This window comes from Mustela putorius, unplaced genomic scaffold (genome assembly GCF_011764305.1).
Source record: "Mustela putorius furo isolate JIRA1106 unplaced genomic scaffold, ASM1176430v1.1 tig00003974_pilon_pilon_pilon, whole genome shotgun sequence".
Lineage (NCBI taxonomy): Eukaryota > Metazoa > Chordata > Mammalia > Carnivora > Mustelidae > Mustela > Mustela putorius.
This window is the reverse complement of record NW_025422117.1, coordinates 13,651,715-13,660,828: the sequence shown is the minus strand read 5'-3', so window position 1 is coordinate 13,660,828 and position 9,114 is coordinate 13,651,715.

Sequence of the window (9,114 nt, the reverse complement as noted above, 5' to 3'; positions counted from 1 at the left end):
ATATAGGAGGCAAGGTGAAGAGGAAGGTAAATTAGCCAGATGCCCACTCCTTCAGGCCCTATAGAAGAACCACTGGGAATTCTTACTTTCTGCTACAATGGCGGAAGTCAGCCTTTTTATGTATCTAAGTGGGAGATAAGTTACTGTTAACTTAAAATAGGACAGGGTGATTTAGCATGGTTTTAATTGGATTTGGGCAATAAAAATACCCTTTGCTGCTGAAAAAGGTTTGCAAAATTTGAAAATGAAGGTTATACAACCACTTTACAACAAAGAGCACTCTTTTGAAAGGTTGTCTTCACTTTAGAAGTTGATTTTATAATTCTAATGAGGCATGGGAGACAAAATCTGCTCTTGAAATGTTTCAACTTTCTTCAGTGTTCTCTGTTTGATTAGAATTACTCCCTCTATGAACCTCTCCAGCTAGCAATCTAATAACCATTAGCAGAATTTATTTACTGTTTAAATTGCTGCTTAAAGTTTAGGCTTGGTAGCAAAGATTTTTGTCAGGTAACTGCCTCATCTCTGCCTTCAAGGTATGTATAAGGACTTTTCTTATAAAAAAATAAACTTGAAGTCCTAGGAAAAATGTTTTTTGGGGCGGATGGTGGGGGGGGTGACAAGAGGAGCAGATAATTATATGTATCTAAATGTACCTGCAAATCTGTTGCACTTGGGAAAAGTTTAGATTCTTCTATTCTTTTGAATAAGCACATTTGCAGATCTGAATCTTAGAGTTAAATAATGTATGAGACTAACAACAAATTAAAACAATAAAAATGGATCTGCCACGCTCAGTAAGTCCACATCTTTTCATTTCCTACAGGGGAGAAAAAGAAAAAAAATCCTACTGTAGTAACCATCCTAGAATTTTGGAAGCCTCCAATTTTAACTCCAGTACATTCCTTGGGCAAACTTGATTTAGTATTTCTCCCAAATTCAAATAGAGTATGAAATTCAGTGTTTTCGTTTTTGAATTCATAGCACTTTCTCCATGTTTAGATGAGTCTGATTAGAACAGTCACAATTGTATTATAGTTATTAGGACTAAGAAAATCAATTAAAATAAAATGGTATGTTTCCAAATGGTAACTAACTAGGGAATTGAGTGGAAAATTTTGAGTCAACTATTATATAAGTTATTCTTAAATTCAACAGCCAAGAGAAAATTCTTTTATATTTTTCAACAACTTTCTCAATTCTGGTTCATTAAAATGCAACACATAGAGAAGACAGAAAATATTTTCTCATGGCTTTCTCTTTAGATAGATTTCCAAACCTATCAATAATCACTGAAGGACGAGTAGCAGTGGTGTGGCAATTACAATAGAAATAGTATTAGATACCATCTACGAATATAGTTTGTGATAGCCAAATTTTAAAAGAGAACTTGTTACCTGTGTATGAAGACACCGGAACAAGAATATCACGAGTGCCGAATCCATGTTTTTTCCCCTAAGAGAGAAAGAGAGGAGGGGATAGGGAGAGGGAAAGGAAGAGAGAATGCTAAGCAGACTCCATGCTGAGCACTGAGCCCAGCCCCAGGCTGGATCCCAAGACCCTGAGATCATGACCTGAGCTTCAATCAAGTCAGATGACTAAGCCACCCAGGCACCTCAGAATGCATCTAAGAGATGTCTCTCTGCTGGCATTGATAGAATAAACAACTATGATATGATCAAAACATGAGAGTTGGAATCAAAATCTGGGCTTGCCGATGCTTTCACTTGCTCAACTTGCTCATCTGCAGAAACTCCACTTTCTTCTCACGTAGAATAGGACTAAGAGTACCTGTCCTACAAGCATCTCAGGGTTTGCTGTGAGGATCAAAGACCAAAATGAGACATTCCGTGGGAGAGCAACAAGTCAACAGTAGGGCTCTGCTCAGTAAAATGTAATGTTTTGCACAGATGTGGCCCCAATTTCCATATTAAGTTTTGGGTTTAGAACTCAAGGGGAACAAACAAAGGTAGGGTGCATTGGTACGTAAATGGTTTTATTTGTATTCTTCTTAACCTTGCAAAGGAAGTGAAATGGCTCTCTAACCACCAAAGCTATCATTTAGTAAATACTTTGTTTACTGGCATGTGTTCATGCTGCAAACACTGCGTATCTAAGGCACACGCTAGATATGGGGATACAATACCCCTTGCCCTGTTCAGCTTCCAGAAACTTAACAAAGACAGGGTGATAGAGCATAGTTTTAATAATGAAACAATCCACAGAAAGAATAGTCTTAATCCTTCTCTATATATGAGTAAATTGATTTTCAGAAATGTAATCACCCCCTGGCCGCCATCCAGCCAGCAGGTGGAAGCACCAACATGAGATGTCATCTACCAGGTTCCAAAGTCAGTGATCTTGACTGTCACAGTTATATTGCATCGAAATAGTTTTGTTGGTGCTTCCCTAGAGACCCCCTAAAGGTCTCATAGATGGTTAAGTCATTAAATTGTTCTTTTGTGGGGCACCTGAGTGGTTTAGTCAGGTAAGCTGCCTGCTCTTGGTTTTGACTCAGCTCATGATCTTGAGGTCCTGGGATTGAGCCCCTGCCTTGGGCTTCACACTCAGTGCAGAGTCTGCTTGAGGATTCTTTCTCTCCCTCTTCCTCTGCCCCTCCCCCTGTGTGCTCTCTCTCTCTCTCTCTCAAATAAATAAATCTTTTAAAAAATTCTTCTTTTGTAAAATTATTTATGTATATCAGGATATCTGAAATGTCAGTTTTTGGAAGAGAAATATATTTTACATTTTTAAATATAGCTTTCTGCCTAATACAGGTTTAGGGTCCCATTTTTAAAAGCCCCACTTTTTTGTCATCAGGCAGTGAATATATGACGTACTGCTAAAGATCTAAAGGCAAAGCCGATTAGACATAACTATTTTTAATTAATGTGTTTCCCTAGATCCTTGTTGCTTGTGATCATTAATTTTATGCATCATCTTGTCTGATCCATAGCACCCAGATATTTGGTCAAACATTATTTTGGGTGTTTCAAGAGGGTGTTATTTGGATGGGATTAATATTTAAGTGATCAGATTTTGAGTGAAGTAGTTTGCCCTCCATAGTGTGGGTGAGCCTCATCTAATCAGTGAATGGCCTCAATAGGCTGAACTCCTCCAAATAAGGAAAAAGGAATTCTAGTAGCAGATGACTTTGACTTTGGACTGTAATGTTGGTTCTTCCTGGGTGTCCAGCCTGTTGGCCCATCTTACAGATTTTGGACTTGTCAGCCTCCATATTTACTAGTGAGTTCCTTAAAATAAATCTCAATCTGTGCATGTCTGCATGTGTCCGTGTGTGTATCCTATTGATTCTGTTTTTCTGGACAACCCTGACTAATACAGTGTCCAGAAGGTGATGAGCAGACCTGTAGGATCTGTATAACTAGCATCACTGGGAGTTCATCAGAATGCAAATCTCTGATCCCTCCCTTGATCTATTGTTTGGAATCTGCATTTTAACAACATCTCCATACGGTTAATAAACACAGATTAGATAAGTCCTACCCAGGATGATCAGAATTCAAAATGCTTTTTTTTTTCTTTTTTCCTTTTCTTGTTATAAGTATATCTCTGTTAGACTCAGTGTGTGTCTTTACGGCGTTTGAAGGTACTTTCACTTCAGGCTAGCCGAATGCTCTGGGGCAGGGAAGGGGTTAATGAGGGAAGTTGTTCCTGGTTCAATTTGACTACTACTGAAGGTTCAAAAAAATTGATAAGTCTCTTTCCAATTCTGTAATCTAACTCACTGTCACTAGGAAAGCCTAGTCCATATTTCTGTTTGGGTTCATGAAATAGATACAGAAGCTGCTCAGCTGAGGGGAAAAAAGATATTTTGAAGAGTCATGAGCATCTAAGATAAGAAATGTATATATAAAATCACAATAGATTCATCTCTATAATAGTTGGATTGTGTTAATAAAATCCCCTGCGGGGGGTGCCTGGCCAACTCTTGATCTCAGGTCATGGGTTTGAGCCCCATCTTGGGTATAGAGATTACTGAAAAAAACACAAACAAACAAACAAACAAACAAAACTTAAAAAAATTCATTTGAATGATATTTAAAATACACTTATTTTGTGCTTATCACAGATTAAGCACAGGAGAAAGAGAGTAGTTTTCATTTGTCCTTTTTTTTTTTTTTTAAAGTAGACTCCACGCCCAACATGGGTGCTTCTTGCCCAACATGGGGCTTGAACTCATGACCCTGAGATCAAAAAGGCACATGCTCTAGCCACTGCTCCCCTCATTTCTGTCTTTAAAAACTTGACAATGAGTTCAGAAGGATAGTTGTGTAAATAAGGAAGAGCAGTAACTTTGCACAGCTGCCTCCATAAACAGCCATGAAAGGAGGAAGTCCTAAGTTTTCTCCAACTAAATTCTTACTCTTGTAATTTATTTCACCTAAAATAATCAGTTGTGTTTTCCAAAATGACTACTTCTTCATATCTTTCCTTTCTTAGAAACCATTAGTATATCTTTACTCTCTATTGAATCCATTCATTCATTTCTCAACAAATACTTACTGAGCACTTCCTGTGTACCAGGTGCTGGGCTCAGCCCTGGAAACCTCGCTGTAAACGAAAAAAAAAGGTCTAATGAGAGAAAGTCAACAAATAATCACACAGGTAATTATATAGCTACACTGACATTATGTTCTATGAAAGAAAAAGACTGACTAATATGACAGCAAATTATAAGGGAATGTTATCTAAATTGGGGTTAGAAGGAGCTTCCTTCCGAGGTATCATTTTCACTAAATCTTAAAGGAAGGGTAAGAGTTTCCCAGGTGAACGGATGTAGGATGAGGTTAAGGACGGAGAAGTTTCCATGTAAAGGAAACGCTATTTGTGAAAGGTGTGTGGAAGGAAGAAAAGAAACTGGCATCGGAAACAAAGAGAATGATGGAGCCTGGTGGCTAGGTTATAAAGAGGCAGAGCGATAGGTATCAGAGTGGGAAGAACCAGATCGTTCAGGGTCTTGAAAGAACAGGAACTTTGTTCAAAGAGCAAAAGGAAGTCATCACATCTGTTTAAAGAGGGATCAAAATGTTTACAACACGCTTTTGAAGGATCATTTTTACTGTCAATTGGAAAATGTTATGGAATGGCCAAAAATAGATTTTGGAAGACATGTTAGGATAAAATCCAGGTTCTTTAGTTTGACATTCAGATTCCTCAGAGTTGAGGCCAAATCTGTTTCCAGTCTTCATTATCGCTTCTCCCTTGCACGAATGTGCATGTCAGCCAGACCCATCCATTCTCTCTCCCCTGAACGGGATTTGCTCAATCCTGATTTTTGGCTTTCCGGAACATCTCTTGACTATGTATTTGTTTCAAGAGCCAGGCAAAACTTCATCTGTCCTCGGTTCCCTGGTTGAACATGGCTCATCTCTGTAAATATCTCAAATTGCTACCAGATTGAAAATTTAAGACACCATGAATTGTAGCAAACACCAATATTTTTGAACCATGAAAAAAGTGAATGTAGTGCTGAATCTTACCGTTAGTCTTCCGAGGTACATAAATTGGTCATATTAGTTTAGCATTGCTTTGAAATTTCTCTCATCTATCCATGTACTTATGGGTCTCTCCATTTCTAAGGTCCTATAAAGTACTTACATGTTTTTTGAAGAAAAGTTTGATCCACAATAATTTCTCCAGTAACAAGTACTTTTACTTCCTATTAAGTTTAAGACCAATTACACAATACTTAATACCCTTGCTTTTGGGGTACATGATAACTTCTTGTTTCTATGCTGTTTCATGAAGATATTGTAAACAAACTTAACAGGTGTAGTATCAACAATGCAACAATTCGTCAACTGGAGTAGACAAATATGAATACCAAAGACCAAGGCAGTGCAAACAATGAATGGTTAAGTATGGCAGGACTGTTGCCTAGCCAATGACAACAGTAGAACATCATTCATTTTAAGATGCATCCTGGTTTCAGAGATGCATGAATGAGCATGCAAATGTTCATCATAGAATTGAAAACCTATATTATATCTAGACCATTCTGTTGGTATTTACATTTTGCCGTGTATTCATACCTTCTCTTTCTTAGCTTTATTATACCTTCATTTTCCATCGAGTTCATTCATTTAGTCATTCACTCATCAACAATCTTCATTGAGTATCTCCTATATGCCAGTGCTGACTCTCCCCAAATGGACCACTACTGCTAGTTTCCCCTCCTTTATCCCCCTCTCCCCAAAACAACACCTAAATTGGTAGCATTGCTATAAATCCAACTGTGAGATTGTTAATGTAAACATATAGTACTTGGGACTATAAATGAATTCCTGAAGTTTTTCTTTCTGATAGAGCTCTCAAATTAACATTGGATAAAACTAAAGTATATAAATCTGACGACACAGCCTTTTGTTTCAGTAGAAATAGTGCAAAAGTCTGTATGCTCACACAAACACGTGGACACATATATACACACATATACACATGTATATATTCTCTTTGGAGAAGTATAGTATATTGAACATATAACTACATTATTAACAATATCTATTTAATAGTTGCCTGTTAACAAGTTACTTTATTTAAAGGGTATTTCTGATTTCACTGTTAGATCCCTCCTGAAGTATGTATCATCACCTACTATTTGCAGGAAGAAACTGAGCCACTGAGAGGTTAAGTAGCTTGCTCAAGACATGGCCAATGTCTCTCCTCGTTAGCCATATGAAATTTACACTTTTAATATCTTAGAGGTGGCTAAAATTTACAATAACAGTTTCATACACTTTCATTTTCAGACTTCTAGCTTAATTATTAGAGTAATTTGTTATATGAAAATTTTCATTGCTTTACAAAGGCCTTTACTTGTGTCTTTTTTCAGTAGAAGTTTACTTTAAATGTATGCTTCAATTTGTCAACTACATAGATAGGTGGGAAGAAAATAACATGGTGGTACCTAGTAACAATCAAAGATACATCTAGAAAGAAAGGGCTTCTGAAAAGATATTTAGTCTTAACAATGCAACAAGTTTTTAAAACTAGAGTATTATTTAAAATGATTGATAATAGACCTTTTTGCCAAGAACTTTCAAATAGCTTACGATAAAAGATAGTATTCATACCACAACTTAATTAAAACTGGAATAGGATAACTAATTATTTCATTTACAGAATCATCCTAAAGTAGGGTTTTCATTTGGGATGTTTTTTTTTTTGCAACAAAGGGATCTTGAACATTTTGTGGGACAGTTAACTAAGTTTGCTACTTGAAACAAATTTATGTCCATTAAGAAATGTCAGAAACAATCACAACATCAAAAATTCTAAAGATCTGCATCTCTTGAGTTCATGTGTATATACACATACGTGTATATACATACATATTTATTAGAAACGAATTTTCAGGACTAAAATCTCTTATAAAGAAACATCTGAAATTTACCAATCCATCTGGCTGCACGTCAATTCTTCTTTCATATTTAAGAAAGAGTCACTTCCTCTTTCGCACCTGGTTGTCTGCGGACTCCTTACCCACCTCCTCAGTTTTAGAAACTCATTCAAGTTCCTTTGCAGACATTCCTGCCTCTGAGAAACTCTCCTGACCCCACATACCACACCCAAGAGAGAATTAATCACTTCCTCCACAGATGTATTTTCAGTCTGTTATTGCATGTATTAGACTCTATAGTAAACATTTGTTTAGTTGTCCTACAGACCAGTTCTATGAGGGCAGAAGATACTGTCTTCTATCTCTGGGATTTAACACGGTGTCTGAGGTTAAGAAAAAACAAATCAACTGAAATACAAAATAATAGTAAATACTTCTTTAGTACTTACTTCATACCAATCTCAAGGGTTAACATTTTACCCATATCGCTTCTACCTTCACAACCACCTTTGGGTCAAGAGTTACTGTCTGTCAGAGAAGACCTTAGGCTTACGGAAGTTAAATAACTTGCCAGTGGCGGCAAGGCTAACAGGTAGCAGAGGAGGCGATTTGCATAGCAGCTTCTTTCCAAACCTCAGGAAATTCAAGTATTACAGAAAAGTGGGACACTGGACATATAGATATTTACAAAGGTAGGGCATTTTTCCATAAGAAAAATTTCAGAGGCTTAGCACTTAGAAAGGAAATTCCAAAGTTTTGGCCCCAGCAATGTCCCCATGTCCTTCGACCTCACCCTCCCTCACACAGCGGACAGCTTTCCTTAGCACGTGTCAGAGGATCTGTTACATTCTTCCACGACTCCCCCAGCTTCTGCTATAGCAGGATTTCTCAAACTCAGCATTACTGACATTTGGGCTAAATAACTCTTCGTGATGGGGTACTGTCTTGGGCACTGTTCTAATTTAGCGGCATCCTTGGCTTCTACCTGCAAGATGCCGACAGCCCCCCTCTTCCATACCCAGTAGTGAAAACCAAAAATGTCTCAGACCTTGCCAAGTGTCCCTTGAGGGATTAAATTGCTCAGAACAGCAAGCATGGTAATGCTACCATGATTTGCTATGACTTAGAATTGAAGTCCTACACTATTAACTTCCAAAGGGCTTATGAACATCATTCTTAATTCACTAGTTCACAATCACAGACCCAGGAAATGCATTTCTCCCCCACTTACTGAACTCAGGAACAAGTAATTGCACACTGGGCCTATATATAGTTCTGATTGTTCATGTGGCAGGGCAGAGGCCCAGAAGACACACGACTGGGTTTTCTTGTGACTTTCACAGATGACTACTATCAGACCAATAGCCTGTAAAAGAATCCATTTCCCAAGTTTAGGCTTAAAGGTAGAGTGTTGATGAATGTTTGGAACTAAATCAGTGAGGCCATATTCTAATTGTGTAGGTCAGAATCCAGGTGACATCTAGACCTGAATGCAGATGTACTGTCTAGTCACTGCTGCCCCTGGACAGTTCCTCACTAGCAGAGTGATGGGTCAGAGACAAACATCCCTTGGAACATCCTAACCACTGGCTTGCTGACACGGTGGGTACTAGATGTATCTCAGGGCTGTGTAGGTGTTACTGCTTGATACGTGCTAGGCCTCTTGGTCATTAGGCTTTATGTTCACAGCAACCAACAGATATGCATCCTTAAATGCTGTTCTGAACAGACAAAGACGACTTTCCAACATA